This window comes from Tachyglossus aculeatus, chromosome 12 (genome assembly GCF_015852505.1).
Source record: "Tachyglossus aculeatus isolate mTacAcu1 chromosome 12, mTacAcu1.pri, whole genome shotgun sequence".
NCBI classification, from domain to species: Eukaryota; Metazoa; Chordata; class Mammalia; order Monotremata; family Tachyglossidae; genus Tachyglossus; species Tachyglossus aculeatus.
Genome location: NC_052077.1, coordinates 12070992 through 12091023, shown reverse-complemented (window position 1 = coordinate 12091023; position 20032 = coordinate 12070992). Strand labels below are relative to the sequence as shown.

The 20032-nt window shown below is 40.5% G+C and overlaps 1 protein-coding gene across 1 annotated transcript in view; it reads right to left on the bottom strand.

The window, feature by feature from the left end:
• The window catches only part of CCSER1 (coiled-coil serine rich protein 1), a 430751-nt gene that overhangs the window by 283183 nt on the left and 127536 nt on the right, over positions 1–20032 (bottom strand). The window lies entirely within an intron of this gene.

The following is a 20032-nucleotide window of genomic DNA, read 5'->3' as shown; positions in this document are numbered from 1 at the left end:
TATTAAGCGCTTATCGTGTGCATAGCACTGTACTAAGCACTTGGGAGAGTACATTACAACCATAAACAGACACATTCCTCGCCCACGACGAGCTTACAGTCTAGAGGCAGGGAGACAGACATCAATACAAATAAATAAATTACAGATATGAACATAAGTGCTGTGGGACTAGGATGGGGGAAGAACAAAGGAAGCAAGTCACACAGAGAGGCAAAATAGCCTAGTGGACAGAGCACGGTCCTGGGAATCAGAAAGACTGGCTTCTAGTCTCGACGACTCCGCTTCTCTGCTGTGTGACCTTGGGCAAGTCACTTCACGTCTCTGTACCTCAGTTACCTCATCTGTAAAATGGGGATCAAGACTATGAGGCCCCCATGGGACATGGACTGTGCCCAATCTGATTGGCTTGTATCTACCCCAGTGCTCAGTACAGTGCCTGGCACATAGTAAATGCTTAACAAATACCATAAATAAAAAATTGTCCCAACTCTAACTTGGGAGTCTCCCAGAGGCTGAAACCAAGGTCAGACACTTCTCCATTATGCTGAATCTCAGATCATGCTTTTCTTCCTCTCCGCTGGAGTGGAGCTGTCTTGTGGAAAGGAACACAGGCTCTTTTGGAAGATTACTTGTTGCTGTTAATGGTACTTGTTAAAGGCTTACTATGTGCCAAGCACTATACGAAGCACTGGGGAAGATACGAGATAATCAGGTTGGACACCAGTCCCTGTCCTGCATGGGGCTCAGGGTCTTAAGGTGAAACAATCCCTTGTGATTGCTTTGGGCCATTATTCTAATTTATCCTTTGGGGATTTCAGGACTGTGCCCAGAAGTCTCTGGCTCCAGCCCAGTTCTCAGGTTTTTTCCACAAGTTTTTGGCGGAGCCAGGACTAATCAGAATTTAAGCTTTTTGCTCTAACTCAAATTCTACCCTGAAAACCCATAAACAACAGCCTTCAGATTTAAGCAGTCTAGTTCTATGCAAAGGAGCCAACTTTTCATCTGGAACATGGGGTGAGAAGGGAGAAAGGAATTTAGGGGATGGGGATGAATACTCGAAGGGGACAACCTTCAAATAGCTAAGAGGCCAGAAAGCCACTGTAGTGTATCTTTTCAACCCTGATCAGAAACACTCAGACTTTCACAGATGAGAAGTCTCTAGTCCCAAAAGCTCTTGGAGGGCTATCACTGTTAGTGCACTTATGAAATAGGTTAATAAAAATATAGATCTGAATTTTTGAGAGAAAAAACCAAATTCAAGCATCTGAAAAGAGTTAGTTTCTGAAACCCAAGGATGATTCTAACTTCACAGCTCCTCTACGTCCCTGCTGTATGAACTTGGGCAAGTCACTTAACTTCTCTGTGCCTCAGTTCCCTCATTTGCCAAATGGGAATTCAATACCTGTTTTCCCTCCTGTTCAGACTGAGAGCCCCACGAAGGACCTGATTACCTTATACTTATACCTTATACTCCATCACTTAGTACAATGCTTGGTACATAGTAAATGCCTAACAAAAATCACAAATATCATCATTATTAAGTTAACATAGCTACCTGCAGCTTCTCTAAGAGGAATTACAAAGAGGCAATGGATTCAAGAGCATGTGGTTTGTTTATTTAAAATGTGCTTCAACCAGAGGAATTTCCTTTACATCAGTCATTCAGTTGGTGGTATTGGAGTGCTGTACTAAGCGCTTGGAAATGTACAGTGTAACCAAGTTGGTAGATACATTCTCTGCCCACAGTGAGCTTACAGTCTAGGAGACTATGCAGTCTAGAGGACTTTATATGCAATCACCAAGATGCAAGCAGCTCATTTAATAGAAGTACACTGTGATCTTGGAAACACTTTTATTCCAGTATTTCTTCTAGTCAACATTAGAATAATGAGCCTCACAATACTATTACCTAAGCTCCAATACTTCATGTCTATATTGTGTAGGGAATTTGATTAATCAGTCAAGAGGAAACTGTGACTATGAAATCATTCTCTTTCATTATCACATAAAACAGTTAGAATCTAATGTTATTGTTAAAAGTGCTTTCATATTAAATCCTCTTTTATGGACAGTTAAGAAGAGCATGTAATGGGATTTTTAGACATAATTTAAAAGAAAATTCCCAAAATGCGTATTTCTATGTATTCCTTTCTGACAGCTTGGATTTATCAGAACATCTTAGAAAGAATTGAATAACTATCTCTGCCTCTGGGTATCGCAGTAACTACTATGAAATTAATTGTTTTGAAATGCTTAACCCCTAAACGAGCATGCAAAGGCACCGAGTGTTGGTGAAATTCTTCAAATATATACCTATCCTCAGTCAATACTAAAATACAGCATCCTACATGAAGAATATATTACATCACAGGAAACTATGGAGCACATGGGCCATCTAGTTATTTTTAAAAGTATGCTTTATTTCCCCTCCACACAGGTGCTATTGGCAATTGTCCCCCCAAAATTACTGAGGAAGCAATATTCAGAAACATCAAGTCCTGCCCTAGAGATGGCACATAGGCAGTTCTTGAATTTGTTGGCAGGATAAATAGCTGTCAGAAAATTTAAAATATACACTGTTCAAAAATTGAAAGATCTATTCTTTATTTGATCTTTTTATCTTGAAAATACTTTGGAAAAATATTCAGACTCACAAAGATATTATCAAGCTCTTAAATAGAATAAGTCATCACTTCATCACTCTCCCTGTCCATAAAATCACACAAGTAAACACTATACTCATATATAATATAATCCAATATGTGGTTCAACTGTCAGAGCAACACAATCTCACTGTGAATCACTCAATCAATGGTATATTTGGGGGGGGGGGGGGAAGACATTTAAATAAATTACAGATTTAACTCTGTAATTTATTTATATTAAATGTCTGTCTTCCCCTCCAGACTGTCAGCTTTCTGTAGGCAGGGAAAGTATCTACCAACTCTGTTATACTGTACTCTCCAACTGCTTAAGACAGTGCACACAGTAAGTGCTCAATAAATATGACTGATTGATAGATAGGGGAAATGCATTACAGATTTTATGAGTCTTGAGGTAGTTTCTCACTGAGGACTGTTTGCCTGGAGTATCAGGGTGCCCTTAAGACGGTTCCCCCCAAACGTTTCATTTAATAATAATAACGTTGATATTTGTTAAGTGCTGCTTACTGTGTGCCAAGCACTGTTCTAAACGCTGGGATAGATACAAGGTTATTAGGCTGTCCTACTTGGGGCTCACAGTCTTGATCCCCGTTTTACAGATGAGAGAACTGAGGCCCAGAGAAGTGAAGTGACTTGCCCAAAGTCACACAGTTGATAAGTGGCGGAGCTGGGATTAGAACCCACATCCTCTGACTCCCAAGCCCGGGCTCTTTCCACTAAACCACGCTGCTTCTCATATTGTTTTACAGATATTTTGGATTATGGCTTTTTCATCTGTTCTCATTTTTCACTGAAGTACAGTTCTATTGTTCTACTTATGTGCTCTTTCCCTCTTAGACTGTGAACCTCTTGTGAGCCAGGCACTGGGTCTAAATTGAACTTTGTGTAACCCAGCATCATCATCATCATCAATCATATTTACTGAGCGCTTACTATGTACAGAGCACTGTACTAAGCGCTTGGGAAGTACAAATTGGCAACATATAGAGACAGTCCCTACCCAACAGTGGGCTCACAGTCTAAAAGGGGGAGACAGAGAACAAAACCAAACATACTAACAAAATAAAATAAATAGAATAGATATGTACAAGTAAAATAAATAGAGTAATAAATATGTACAAACATATACACATATATACAGCACTTAGTACAGCGTGGCTCAGTGGAAAAAGCATGGGCTTTGGAGTCAGAGGTCATGGGTTCAAATCCCAGCTCTGCCAATTGTCAGTTTTGTGACCTTGGGCAAGTCACTTAACTTCTCTGTGCCTCAGTTACCTCATCTGTAAAATGGGGATCAAGACTGTGAGCCCCCCGTGGGACAGGCTGATCACCTTGTAACCTCCCCAGCACTTAGAACAGTGCTTTGCACACAGTAAGTGCTTAATAAATGCCATCATTATTATTGCTATTATTATTACAGCACCCCACACATTTTAGGTGCTTGCTAATCTTGGCAACAATAATGGTAACAATGAGAAGCAGCGTAGCTCAGTGGAAAAGAGCACGGGCTTTGGAGTCAGAGGTCATGGGTTCAAAACCCGGCTCTCACAATTGTCAGCTGTGTGACTTTAGGCAAGTCACTTAACTTCTCTGTGCCTCAGTTACCTCATCTGTAAAATGGGGATGAAGACTATGAGCCCCACGTGGGACAATGTGATCACCTTGTAACCTCCCCAGCGCTTAGAACAGTGCTTTGCACATAATAAGTGTTTAATAAATGCCATCAAAAAAAAATGATGATGCTGGTGATGAAAATGGAGCCTAATAAGGCAACTGAATGACCCAGTGCTTTTCAACTCGTAGGTCACAGACGTTTTTCCACCAGATCCAAAGCTTTACCTCTTTTCAAGTTCTAACAGCAGTAGTGACTTCATTTAGTGTTGGAGTTAAAGCCTCATCTGTCTCCAGACACTTGCAGATTTTCTATCCAGGTGCATCATATATTACAGAGAGTCCACTTTTATACCTAGACAGTAAACTTGTCCCTAGACTATAAGTTCGTTATGGGCAGGAAACATATCTGCCAATTCTATTTTGTTGTACTCTCCCAAGTGCTTAGTACGGTGCTCTGCACATAGCAAGCATTCAATATATACCATTGATAAGACTTGCCCCAAATTGGACAAAAAAACCCTCCGGTTTGGTACCACGATCATCATCTGGCAACTCCCACTTCCTACAGGATGGAGATGATTGGTGCTAATCAATGACTACATGAGATGCCACCAAATCTATCACAATGGATTCACTGGACATGCCCCCCTAGGAATGCTAGGGAGGATAGAGAATAAAAGGAAAGGACATGATGGGAAGGGCCTTTGAAATCTCTCTTTTTTTTTAATCTCCTTGGTTAAATGTGCAGAAACACTGCAGGCTCACATTGCTAGAATTTCTTTATAAATGTTGCCAGCTTTATGGGACAACAAGAGGCTGTAGTCAATACAGTTCTGACATTGTATGAATACAAGGCAGATGCCGATAAAGTCTGAAATGTTTTCATGCTTCAATTCACTGATTCTTTCCAAAATCTAGCCTGTATTCTAGTATGCTGCCTTGGGCTCCTGTTTAGCCTTCGTTGAATGTTATCGTTTTTTCTTTTTTTCCCCATGCCTAAGAGTACTTGACATTTAAAACCAGATAGCTAGAACAGACTGTTGGTGACTCAGGGAATGGTTCCTATTCAGCTCAGCAGCACAAACATAGATTGGTATCTCTACTCAATTGTGCTGGAGACAAAGCTCTGCCATGAAGACGACACACAAAAAAGTATCCTGCACCCAAAGAGAGAATTGGTAAAGAAGTCTCGCTTTTCACAGTTGCCTCCCGAGAGGCAACCACCTTATGTGAGGAAAAAAGTTTCCCCCCAAGACTGGCTTTCCTTGAGTTACAATGCCAAGTCATTATTGATTTACCTTTTGGTGAAGTGATAAAGCATCTTGATAGGAAGGATATCAAATTGACACATCACTATAATCCTTAGGTTACTATGGAAACCCTATAGAACATGAAGAGTACTCATGCTTAAAGACACAATATCTTGTCTCAGAATACTGATATGTATCATTTCACAACCTGCGTTTCACGGCTAGATCATGGAAACTGTTACCATCTATCTATTTGAAAGTTCCTAGACATGCTGTCATCCTTTATTTTTAATTTTCTTTCACTTTAGAGACATATAAGGTTGAGGGGAAGGGAATTTTGCTGAAGTGCCATGATTTAGTAAATTGAAACACTGATTTCTAGTGTCATCTAGAAAGCTGTGGTCCTTAGTCACGGCTAAACTCGGGGAATCTAAGCTGGGTTACCGTGCTACTGACAGGTTCGGGTCAGCTGTATCAACTGCAGACTCAACTTTCATAGTTTTCTGTGCAGTTAAAAAGAGAGTGACTGGGAGAGTTGAATGCCATACATTTCATGGACACTGAAACAGCATGGGAAGCAGCAAGGCCTAGCTAAAAGAGCACAGGCCTGAGAGTCAGAGGATCTGGGTGCTAATCCCCACCCTGCCACTTATCTGCTATGTGACCTTGGGAAATCACTTCTCTAGACCTAAATTATCTCATCTTTAAAATAGAGATTAAATCCTATTCCCTCCTATTTAGACCAGGAGCCCCATTTTGGAGAGAACCTGTCCAACTTGATTATTGTGTATCTACACAAGCACTTAGAACAATCCTTGGCATGTAGAAAGCACTACCAAATAGCAGCGTTGTAACTATTCCAGCATTTAGTACAGTACTTCATAGATAGTATGTGCTTAACAAGTACAATAATTATTAACTTTTAATGATATGTACTTAACAAGTACAATAATTATTAACTTTTAATGATATCATGGCAACTAACTGAATTCCTTGCAGCACCCTGGATCATTGGAGGGCCACATTATCAATTTGCATCAATGATGGATGCTCCTAAGAGCTTATCAGATCCTTTCTTCGTGAACAATTGGAATAAGCAGGGCCCTGTACTAAAACCAGTCCTGTTCAACCTGTTCTTTTCCAGAAAGCAATAAGGTATCTGGAAAAAATATAATTCTGAAAGAATCAATGAATAATCAATGATTTTTTTGTATGCTAACAATGTGCTGAGCATGGTACAGAATGTTTTGCAGAGTATGATATAGTAAGGAGGCACAATCCCTACCCTCAAAGGGCTTACAATCAAGAGAGAACTACTGGGAAAGGGAATTTCTAAACTCAGTTGGTCAGTTCATCATATTTACTGAGTACTTACTGTGTGCAGAGCACTGCACTACGTGCTTGGGAGAGTACAACAGAACAATAAGCAATTAGCTTACAGTCTAGAGGTTGAGAAAACCCTCAAAAATCCTCAAATCACTCTTACAGAAATTTCTATTTGTTGATGCTCCACTTCAAGGTTAAAGATTATACTTTGTAGATTTTTCTGATATGTGCAAAAATACCTGGTAAAACCAATGTGTGACCAACAATCTCTTACGCACCATGTGTCTGTAAAGATTCCTCCTTAATTGTGGCATGTGTTAAGTGCTTACTAGGTGCCAGGCACCGTACTAAGCGCTGGGATGGATAGAAGCAAATGGGGATGGGCACAGTCCTTGTTCCACATGGGGTTCACAGTCTCAACTCCCATTTTACAGATTAGGTAACTGAGGCACAGAAAAGTGAAATGACTTGCCCAAAGTCACATAGCAGACAACTCGCAGAGCCGGGAGAACAACCCATGACCTTCTGATGCCCAGGCCCCTGTTCTACCCGCTATCCAGCACTTAGAAGAGTGCTTTGCACATAGTAAGCACTTAATAAATGCCATCATTATTAATAATAATTGTTAGCTTATGAAAAATATCATTATAATTATAATCATAATAATGATGACATTTATTAAGTGCTTACTATGTGCACAGCACTCTTCTAATAATAATGATGGCATTTATTAAGCGCTTACTATGTGCAAAGCACTCCTCTAAGCATAGGAAGGTTACAAAATGATTAGGTGGTCCCTCATGGGGCTCACAGTCTTAATCCCCATTTTACAGATGAGGTAACTGAGGCACAGATATGTTAAGCCACACTCCTTACTGCATTTGCTACCTACACAGTATATGGCACCGTTTTAATTTCTCACTCTTGATTATGTCACATGCAATACTAAAATGAAACATTTCATTTTTTTTTGGACATGGGTTTTAAAAGTCTTACACTTCCCTTTTTTATCTTTTGCTGACATTGTTAGATCATCTATTCCTTTGATACATAATCTAAAATAACCAAATTTCTAACAAAAATACTTCTGGATCAGGTCCTTCTTGGAAATAGAAATGTGAAATCAAATGAGTGAATTCTATATTTTTGTGCAGAAGAAATGCATTGTGCTTTCCAACTTTAAAATCAGTTCTTTTTAGAATACAGGGTCTTGGATGTTTTATATTCATTACACAAACCAAAAAGATGAAGACAGAAATTATACTGTTACTGTGGCTTCTATAATTGTCATTTACAAAATGGGTAAACATATTCCATGAAGAGTGCCTCATAGTTTGATAGTGCTTCAATTTAAAAAAGTGAAATAAATCTGAATGAGGCATGACTTTTATAGAAAATGACTACAGTTGTTTTTTTTTTTTTTCCAGTTAATATTCTACATTGCTCTTGGGCCTGCTGTGCTCTGAGCATCGAGATTGCATTACTGAACTTTTCAGTGAGTGGTTCTGTTTCCAGTTTGAATTGGAGGATATAGGGATTTAAAGCACCTCTCTGATTTCCTATTACAACCCAGCCTGCACACTTCATTCCCTGGGATGCCAACCTACTCACTGCACTTTTATCTCATCTTCTCTGGCCGCCGATCCCTCGCCTACATCTGGCCTCAAATTCCCCCATCCCAATTCATAGAGAAGCAGCGTGGTTCAGTGGGAAAGAGCACGGGCTTTGGAGTCAGAGGTCATGGGTTTAAATCCCGGCTCCACCAATTGTCAGCTCTGTGACTTTGGGCAAGTCACTTAACTTCTCTGTGCCTCAGTTACCTCATCTGTAAAATGGGGATTAAGACTGTGAGCCTCCCGTGGGACAACCTGATCACCTTGTAACCTCCCCAGTGCTTTGCACAGAACAGTGCTTTGTACATAGTAAGCGCTTAATAAATGCCATCATTATTATTATTATATCCCACAGAATATCACTTTCCCCATGTTCAAAGCCTTATTTTAAGTGTGTCTCTTGCAAGAGGCCTTCCTTGACTAAACCCTGATTTTCTCTTCTCCCACTCCCTTCAGCATCACCCTTACACTTGGATCTATACCTTCCGCCCCACAACACTAAGGTATGTATCCATAATTTATTTATATTAATGTCTGTATCCCCCTCTAGACTGTAAGCTACTTGTGGGTTGGGAATGTGTCTACCACTCTGTTATATTTACTCTTCCAAGTGCTTAGTAACAATAATAATAATGATGGTATTTGTTAAGCACTTACTATGTGCAAAGCACTGTTCTAAGCGCTGGGGGGATACAAGGTGATCAGGTTGTCCCACGTGGGGCTCAAAGTCTTAACCCCCATTTTACAGATGCGGTAACTGAGGCTCAGAGAAGTTAAGTGACTTGCCCAAGGTCACACAGCAGACATGTGGCTGAGCCAGGATTCGAACCCACGACCTCTGACTCCAAAGCTCGGGCTCTTTCCACCGAGCCACGCAGCCCGGGCTTTGGAGCCAGAGGTCCAATAGTCTGCACAGAAAACAATAAATGACTGACTGATTGATGGATTGACATGGGGCTACAGGAAGCATACTGTGTGCCTTCTCCGCAGGGATTCTGGGCTCTCAGGTTGTCTAAGCGGCACCAGTATTGAAGCATTACTTGTCCCTTTACACTCTGGTTGGGCAGAAAACGTGAAGGAAATGGATGACACAGGATAGCCTAACAGGTGCTCCTTTGTAAATTCAAATGGGGAAGCTATACACAAGAAAGACATAGTAAACATTTTACTGCTTCGATGAAGCAAAACCTTGAACACTGCAAACTCGCCACAGACTCTTGGAAGAAACAATAGAAGACAAAGGAATGTGATATAGAGTAACTGGAAATGTGGGACTGTCTTAGAAAAGAGGTCTCAGGAAGATTATGACATCAAAAGGAAGATGAGAAAACAGTGTAAGGCACTGTGGGTATCCAATGCAAAAGTGCTATCTACAAAGGGCCATATTTGGGGGAAAGAGTAGGGCCTAAAGGAAAAGCACTTAACCAATTGGAAAGTCCTAGAAACTAACACTGTACAATCAGCTAAATGATGCTACCCTTCTCACTGTGCCTCGATCTCATCTATCTTGCTGCTGACCCCTTGCCCAAAATGCCCTCCCTCTTCCTGACAGATTGATCGCTCTCCCCATTTTCAAAGCCATAGTGAAGGCACATCTTCAAGAGTCCTTCCCTAAGCCTTCATTTCCTCTTCACCCACTCCCTTCTGCATTGCCCTGACTTGCTCCCTTTGTTCATCCGCCCCCCTGCAACCCCACAGCACTCATGTACATATCTATAATTTATCGATTTATATCAATGTCTGCTTCCCCCCTCTAGACTGCAAGCTCCTTGTGTCTGTTTATTGCTACACTGTACTATCCCAAACACTTAGTACAGTGCTCTGGACACAGTAAACGCTCAATCAGTAAGATTAAATGAATGAATGATGACTCCTGGAGAAGTATTTCACCCAGAAGAAGCATTTGTAATGATAAGGAGATTTTTAAGTTCTCCTCAGTGATAGGGAGTGGCCCAGTAGAGTTCAGTTATATTTAGTTGCACTGGGGGTTTCTGCATAAGTTCCTCCAAGTAGTCCTGGCAGGGTCAATAAGGATAGCATAGATTGAGACTATCACATTCTCCTAACAAAACTCAATGATTGGTGGTCTTCATCTTCACCAACTTGTACTTCCCAAGCGCTTAGTACAGTGCTCTGCACACAGTAAGCACTCAATAAATACGATTGATGATGATTAAACACTATCACATTGTTTCTAACGTAGTGAATCTATGGACATACAGTCTTCAGAACATCCCATCTTCTGTCATAAAGTCATTCTGGTATGTGTATCCACAGAGTTCTCTTGGTAATGATATGGAAGTGGTTTATTTCTTCTACACAGTAAAAGCTTTAGTCTCTGACACTGTCTTTATTCAATGTTTTGATCACTTGATCATCCACCTTTGACTCTTTCCCATGTCGCTCCTGCCCTGCAGAGGTGAATCAACTTTTTGTCTGACACTTCAGCTTAGACCTTTCCACTACGGGTAGCCCTATCTGGCATAACTCTTAGCTTCATCAGTGTATGTAAACTCTCCTGCCATGATAAGGTATTGATTCGTAGGTTGGTGGTAAGAGCAAATTCCAGGGATTGCACCACTCTCCCCAACAGATGAACTAAGTTTGCTGTAAGCAACCAACTGGAGCACTGAAGTGTCTGATGTGCCATGCCCCAAAATCTTACCTGGACAGAGAATGCCATCCTTATTATAATGCACGTGACTGAGTTTATATATTTAGATTCGTGTTCACTATCCCATTTGGTGATGCCCCTTGCCTTATTTCTGAGTAGAGCAATTCATAGACCAGTGATCGTTATTACTTCCAGGAGACATAATAATTTCAGGAAATGAACCATCAAATTAGAAATGTTTTACCCACTTATCTGAAATATATCCATGCAGTTCGTTTGAGGTGAAATGATGTGTAGTGCTCTAAGAACAAAAGTAATAAGAAGTTATTTATATTCCATATGGGGAAGGGTCATTTTTGCAAATTCATAACAGTGATAAAAGCAAATGTGACATTTGCTCTTCTCTGGTATGATGATAACCTGCATCAAAATCTGTCCGTACAAAGAGTAAATGGAGAGATGTTAGTTTGACATTATCAATTCAAGTGTATACATTCCTCCTGACTTCATTTAAAATTGAAGAAAATATTGGCTCCCCCCTTTCCCAAGCCAGGACGATATATAGGTTTTTGTCCATACAGAATTAAGGCTATTAGAGTGGGCAAGCATGGCAAGATGACAAATACCTGGTCTTCCTGCCATTGAGACATTTACCTTGGGAGAGTATAACAGAGTTGGTAGACATATTCCCTGACCCCAAGGAGCTGACAGTCTAGAGGGGGAGATAGATATTAGAAGAAATTACGGCTATAGATGTAAGGGCTGTGGGCTGAGGATGGCGTGAATAAAGAGTAAAAATCCAAGTGCAAGGGTAACACAGAAGGGAAAGGGAGTAGGGGAAATTAGGGCTTAGTTTGAAAAGGCCTCTTAGAGGAGGTGTCATTTTAATAAGGCTTTGAAGGTGGGGTGAGTGATGGTCTGTCAGATACTAAAAAGGAGGGAGTTACAGGCCAGAGGTAGGATATAGGTGAGGGGCTGATAGTGAGATAAATGAGATCAAGGTAAAGTAAGTAGGCTGTTACAGAGGCAAAGTAAAGAAGCTGGGTTGTAGTAGACAATCGGTGAAGTTGAGTACTAAAAGGCTGATGGTAAGGAGTTTCTGTTTGATATGGAAGGAGGTGGGTAACCACTGGAGGTTCTTGAGGAGTGGGAAACATGGACTGAATGATCTTATAGAAAAATGATCCAGGCAGCGGAGTGAAGTAGGGACTGGAATGGGGAAAGACAGGAGGAACCGTCTCTATATGTTGCCGACTTGTACTTCCCAAGCACTTAGTACAGTGCTCTGCACACAGTAAGTGCTCAATAAATATGACTGAATGAATGAATGAAAGGAAGGAAGGTTACCAAGGAGACTGATGCAGTAGGCAAGGTGAGATACGGTAAAGGGCTTTGATCAACATGGTAGCACTTTGGATGGAGAGGAAAGGGAAAATTTTAGCAATGTTGTGAGGATAGAATCGACAGGATTTGATGACAGATTGAATATGTGGGTTGAATAATCGAGATGAGTGAGAGTGAGGGATAACTTCGGGCTTGTGAGACAGGGAGAATACTGGTGCTGTCTACAGTGATAAAAAAACTCACGGGGAAGACAAGATTTGAGTGGGAAGATGCGGAGTTCTGTTTTGGACATGTTAAGTTTGAGGTATCAGTGGGACATCCAAATAGTGGTGTGCAGAAGGAAATATGAGACTGCGGAGGAGAGAGATCTGGGCTGGAGATATAGATTTGAGAATCATCCACAAGGAGATGGTACTTGAAGCCTTTACAGTGAATGAGTTTTCCAAGGGAGGGGATATAGGTGGAGAACAGAAGGCGATCCAGAACTGAGCCTTGAGTGACTCCCACAGTTAGGAGGAGAAGCCTGCAAAAGAGACTGAGAATGAGTGGCCAGAGAGGTAGGAGGACAACCAGGAGAGGACAGTCAGTGATGCCAAGGTTAGATAATGCTTCCAGGAGAAGGGAGTGAGCCACAATTTCAAGGGCACTTGAAAGGTCGAGGAGGGCTACTATGGAGTAGAAGTCCTTGGATTTGGCAAGAAGGTGATCACTGGTGAAGTTTGAAGGCAGTTTCCATGAAATGCATAGAATGGAGTCCAGATCGGAAGAGGTCAAGTAGAGAATTGGAGGAGAGGAAGCAGAGGCAGGAGTTGTAGACAGTTCTCTCATGGATTTTGGAGGGAAATAGTAGGAGGGAGATGGGGCTTTAACTGGAGGGAGCTTCAGGGTCAAAAGTGGGTTTTTTGTTATGGTTGAGAATCTATTTGTATGTTTGAAAGCAGTGAGAAAGAAGGCATTGGAAAGTGAACAACTGAAGATGGAGGCAAGTGATTTGATAAGACGCAAAGGGATGGGGTCAGAGGCATGAGTGGAGGGGGTAAATACTGAGAAGAGGTGGGAGATCTCCATTTGAGTTACTGCTTGGAAAGATGGGGGAGTCACAGAAGGAGCAAGAGGAGGGAGGAATTGGAGAGGAGAAGGGGAGATTTTAGGGCGATCACACCTGATGATTAAAATGTTCTCAAAAAAGTACATGGCCACGTAATTAGGATCAAAAGATGAGGAGTGTGGTGGGGTAGATGAACAGAGGATCTGAGAAATGTCCTGAAAGACTAAGATTATGCCATGATAATGTTACTAACTGTGTCAGAGGGTTCCTCACTGATCCTAATTGAGTCCTGTCATGGTTGTAGTTTGGTGGTCAATGTGTGGGCTTCCTCAGTATGTTTTCCGTGAAGAATGGGATGTTCTGCATTTCCTTGGATTTTGGGTTGGTGGCAGAAGATAACACAAAGCCAATTTCCAAGGATGTCTGGTCACTTTAAATGCTGGTGACCAGGGCAAACGACGATGGTTAGTCTGTTCTCTAAGGGCCCACTGGAGAAGACTTAGCTCCACTTCAAAGAGATTATTCTCCAGTTTTACTTGAGAAGCTGCATGCACTAATGGACAGAGCACGGGCCTGGGAATCAGTAGGACCTGGGTTTTAATCCTGGCTCTGCCACTTGTCTGCTGCGACACCTTGGTCAAGTCACTTAACTTCTTTGTTCCTCCGTTACCACATCTGTAAAATGGGGATTAAGACTGTGAGCCCCATATGGGACAGGGACTGTGTCCAATCTGATTAGTTTCTAGCTACTCTGGTGCTTAGTACAGTGCCTGGCACAGAGTAAACATTTTACAAATACCATTTTAAAAAGTGGCTACAAATTCACTCTTGATCTTAATGCTATACCCTGGTTACCATTTAATGCTATACCTTAGACCATAAACTCATTATGGGCAGGGAAGGTGTCTGCTAATTCTGTTGTATTGTACTCTCCCAAGTACTTAGTTCAGTGCTCTGTACATAGTAAGGGCTCAATAAATACAATTGACTGATTGATACCCAGTTTCCTGAAAATAGAGTAAGAAGCAGAAGGGCTAAATAAGATATGATTTTTCACAGAAAATAATGTACAGTGCATTAATGCATTTCCAAGACCACCAAAAATTTACCAAAGCCATATAGATTTTTTTAAATGTTGGAAAACTCCCTTAATACAAATACTTGATCATATTGCAATGCAAATAAGTCCCAATAAAGAAAATTTTGATTTTGTGTGTACATACATAACATACATAATTTTCACATGCTCTTTCATATCTTATTCAACACAAAAGTACCTTGTACTAACAACCAGAGATGACATTATCTGTACTTAGTACATATCCCTATCTACTGTGCCCTTTGAATCGGTCAAAATACTTCAGAGAGGGCAAGGAAAGAGATTAAGCCAGTATAAACTTCGCAGCATTGCCTCAAAGAACGAGGGTAGTGTACACAGCACTGTCATTAAAGTGAAAGCACTATCAAGAAAAATGGAGCTCAAAGAAGAGAACAATAAATAGGAATGCCTATACTGCAAACCTTGTAATGGTCTTTGCGGGTTAAAGAAGGCACCTTTGCGTGCTGTTAGAAAAAAAGATGTTTTCTTTTACCTTGCACATGCACTTGTTTCTCAGTTTTGATTTGTTTTATAGAGTTAGCACAAACTCTCTCTCAACTGGAAAACCAAAGCAACTGTGCCTTATTTGCAACCAAACAGCGTTAGAACAGTGCATAAAGCTTAACTCAACATCTTTCCTATTATTGATGCAAATATTTTACAGCACAAAACAGAAAAAGAACAACAACTCTGAGCTTGGTAGGAAAAATGCCCTTTTCACTTTCCTCCTGCTGAGTGAAGATTCAGTCAGTTTTCATCTATACTACAGAGCATTTTAGGGAATCTAATGCATTCTGATTGTCAATCTTTAATAGTGTCATTAGGTAACAAATGAAAATCTGCAGCAATATTACTGGTGGGTATTTTGATGAGTGTTTCTTTTCTTCTCAAATCAACCAGATAACCAAAACATTTATTGGAGAGGATGCTTAATCATTTTCTACTTTTGAATCTTGTTTTTATCCCCAGATCTATCCTTTCAAACAAAATAGCATGTTTTCCAGCACATGGATGTTGCAAATCATAAATACAGGGACTCTATGTCAAGAGTGGGTATTATTTGAGACAGGACAAAGGCTCTTAACCACAGGGTGCAATACCAGCAGGAAGTCATCCTTCCCATTCTCATACAGTCTACAAAAACCTGAAAAAAATAAACAAAAAAAGTACATTTAGCACCATCTGGGCCTATTCTAACCTTCTCATTTCCTTTAAATCAGCACAGAGAAGTAGAATTAGGTTATTATGTGATGAAATCCAAATCATGCATTCAGACAAATATCATTATAAAAATCCCATTTGTTTCGACTTAAAGGAGCCATCTTTAGTCAGAATTTCCAAAGCCTGTAAAATGAGGAGAAATGATGGCAAGAAGGGGAAAAGGTGCTGCTTATTACCGACAATGTTTTGTACTCAAATGTAGATTCATGGTACAACATTATTTCACCTAACAAAACACTGTTAGAATCCTTAACAGCCAAGTACAGATGCAGTTATTTAATATCTCTTGAGCCCTGGAAGAAAAGTAGATGACATGCGGTGTCCCATTTTACCCAGAAGTAAATGGAGCCATGGAAAGGGTAAGCTACTTCTTGGCAATCCTGAAGTTTTCATGAGAAAACCAGAAAGCAAATGTAACACCTATGCAGTTTCTCTTTAAGCCAACGTGGTCCTATTCTTCCTGTTGAAAATTGGGTCATTGGGACCTCACCCCAAACTTATAGGGGCCTTCCTCACCCCTCACAGCAATTGTGAGAGGGATAATAATAATTATGATAATTATGGAACTTAAGCTCTTGTTTTGTGCCAAGCACTGGGGAAGATACAAGATAATTAGATTGGACCCTGTCCCTGATCCACATGGGGTTCACAGTCTAAGTAGGAAGCAGTAGCATTCAATAATAATAACTGTGTTACTTATTTAGCACTTACTATGTGCCAAGCACTGATCTAAGCACTTGGGTAGATACAAGGTAATCGGTTTGGACACAGTCCCTGTCCCACTTGGGGCTCACATTCTTAATCCCCATTTTACAGATGAGGTAACTGAAGCACAGAGAAGTGAAGTGACTTGCCCAAGGTCACACAGGAGACACGAGACAGAACTGGAATTAGAACCCACATCCTCTGACTCCCAAGCTCATGCTCTTTCCACTAGACCATACTGCTTCTGAGGTGCGGAAAAGTTAAGTGACTTGCCCAAGATCACACAACAGACAACAGGAAGGCAGGGAAAGAGGACAAAAGTGAAATTGAAATTTCTTGGTATTATGTGGCACTCACAAAATGTCTCTCACAAAATGTACCTAAACTGAGATTGAACTGGGCACCAATGTAGATACATGACTGTGTTAAGTTGCCAGATACAGACTGTTTAATATCTCCTGTACCTGACACACTACAAAAATCATATCTGTTGTGTTAAGCTCTGGCCTGAAGCTACACTTCTGTTCCTGGAGCCTGTGGTCAATAATATTATTCCAGTCAGATCAGGGGGCTCTGGTTAAGATCTTGAAAGTTGCCACAGTCTGATCTGTCACTTTCTTCTAGAAGACAGTGATGACATTGATATCTCTGTGATCTCATGGCATCTCCTTGGTATTCCACATGTTGATGAAGAGCTTATACAGATGCTTAGGCAGATTGTTCCTTCCACGATTGGATTCAGCTGTTTTACCATTCTTCATGAGTCCCCCTGTTGAGGTGGCTTTCTCAATAGTGCTAAGCACTTAGTATAGTGCTCTGCACAAAGTAAGCCTTCAATAAATTCCATCAGTTGATTGATAAAAGGAACTTCATCAGATTTTGGCATGTTGAAAGGTTTTCTGTGTTTTTCAGGGTCTCATCTATCAAAGCAAAAGGTGTTTTGAGGAGAAAAATGAAGTTTTGTTGCCATCTCTTCAGGAATACTTCCTCATGTGTGATGAGGCTGGAGTCATCTTCACTGCTGTGATCCCATTCATGGCCATTTGGCTTCTTAAAGTGATATGCACAGCCTTGGACTTTGGCATCCCATATCTATCACGCACATTCCTTTCCTCGATTTGCAAGTCATGACATGGGTCTCTTCAATCAATCAATCCTATTTATTGACCCCTTACTGTGTGCAGAGCACCGTACTAAATGAGCCCTTGGAAGAGTACAACCCAGTGATATAGCAGACAGCTCATTCTCTGTCCACAATGACCTTACAGCCTAGAGGAAACTTGCCTAAATCCATTCATTCAATAAACAGACATATTTGCCTAAATCACAAGGTGTTCTGAGGTGCAAATACTCAGTTTGCTGTGAATTGCATTTTTATTTTTGAGTAGTTTGCATTACCAGACTATAAGCTCATTGTGGTCAGGGGATGTGTCTACCAACTCCATTATATTATACGCTCACAACCGCTTAGTGCAGGGCTCTGCACACAGCGAGCACTCAAATGTGATTGATCAGCATCAAACCAATTTGGTGACTCTGATGACAGCAGCCTGACATACAGCATGATGAAGATATGTTCACTTGCAATATATGTTGATAATTATGGTAAGGGCTTTCATTCCAACAGGGCAGTTGGGATTTTTTTGCAGAACTCTTTGCAGATATATCTTTGTTTTCCAGGAGCCTAACCAGAAATGGGCTTGGAGGCCACTTCAAATCAGAGTCTGGGATTGTCGAAAATTTCTAAATATTTTTTAAAAAACCACAACAGCATTTTCATTTAAAAATTTCGGTCTGCTTATGAATTACAAAGTGTGATGATAAATACTCTCATGATGAAAACTTGAATTGTTTTCCATTTCACTGTTCTTATTTCAAACCTGGCATTCAGGGTCTTTATCTGATTGTTCAGAAAATTGGTGCATTACAGAATATCTAGCCCCAAACATAGATCTCTATTAGAAGTAAATTGACACCACCACTTGACACCACGCATGGAATATATGATCCACTAGGCCATGCTGCTTCTCAAAAGGCAAAAATCTTTGGTTTCAGGGAAACCAGACAGTTCCTTATATCCCTGGATTGAGGATACCTCTGATACTGATCAAATCTTAGTACGAACATTTAATCTTGGAACTTAAAAATACATTCAAGTTTTCTTACAAGGGGATTTCCTTCTTATAGAACCTGTATTGCAAAAGCTTGCGATGAAGTACACAACCTACATCCAACGCTGCACACAACGTGCTTTGATTAAGGCTTTATGGGGAAGGAGAAGTATTTGGTTTATTGTTAATTGACTCATCTGAGGTTCCCAGTAGGACCCAATATGCCCCAAATGACCTCGGTGGCCTTGCCCTTGTCAATGCCGCTTCTCAAAATGGCTGGGACATTTTAAACCTTCTTGGGTCAGGCTATGATTTTTTTTTTTTTTAACTCCACAGTCATCCTTCTTTGTTCTTGGCTTGAGAATTCTCCATTTACACACTTTAGGAAATAGTATTTTTTGCCATTCAGGGGTGTAATGAAAGGTGCAGGGGCATAATGAAAGAAGGTGAATTTAAAAAAAAACAAACACAACAACATTTTCATTTAAAATTTCGGTCTGCTTATGAATTACAAAATGCGAAGATAAATACTCCCTTGTGATGGAAACTTGAATTGTTTTCCATTTCACTGTTCTTATTTCAAACCTGGCATTCAGGGTCTTTATCTGATTGTTCAGAAAATTGATGCATTACAGAATATCTAGCCCCAAACATAGATCTCTATTAGAAGTAAACTGTGGGTATTTTCCCATAAAGATAAGCTTCAATAGCTGTTGTCAAATATAATCTGAAAAACAGTCTACAAAGAAGCAGATATTATTTACGGGAAAAGGCATTCACTAATCTGGCTAAAATTGACACTTTTTAATGGTGGGGCTGTACTTAGAAATGCCTACAGCGAAGCCAAGGGGATTGTTGTACCGTTAATCTAGCCAAGATAAGAAAGAAAGTGATAGTCCTCAGCTAAACAGCTCGGCATTAGGCATGATCCCAAGAAAGCTCAGCTGTAAAATAACATGCATTCCTTCTACACAGCAGAGAATCCTTAACTGAATGCCTCTCCTTGAATCCTGGGCAGGGAAACAGAGCATGGCTACTCTATAAGTCTTCTACTATCATTTGGTATTCCCGGGGGGTCTGGTACAGTTGTCTGCACATAACACACACCTATCACAGTGCTCTGGACATAGAAGGCATTTAATAAATGCTGCTACTGATCATAATGATGATAAAGAAGAAAAGGGAGATGGGGACCTGGTCATCACAGGCCACGGGGGGAATTGTAGAGATGAAAACAATGGTAGTAGTAATAATTACGGTATTTGCTAAGCACTTACTATGTGCCAAACACCATTACCAGCACTGGGGTAGATGCAAGATATAATAATAATTATAATAACAATAATTACGGTATTTGTTGAGCACTTACTATGTGCCGAGGATTGTTCTAAGTGCTGGGATAGATACAAGGGAATCAGGTTGGA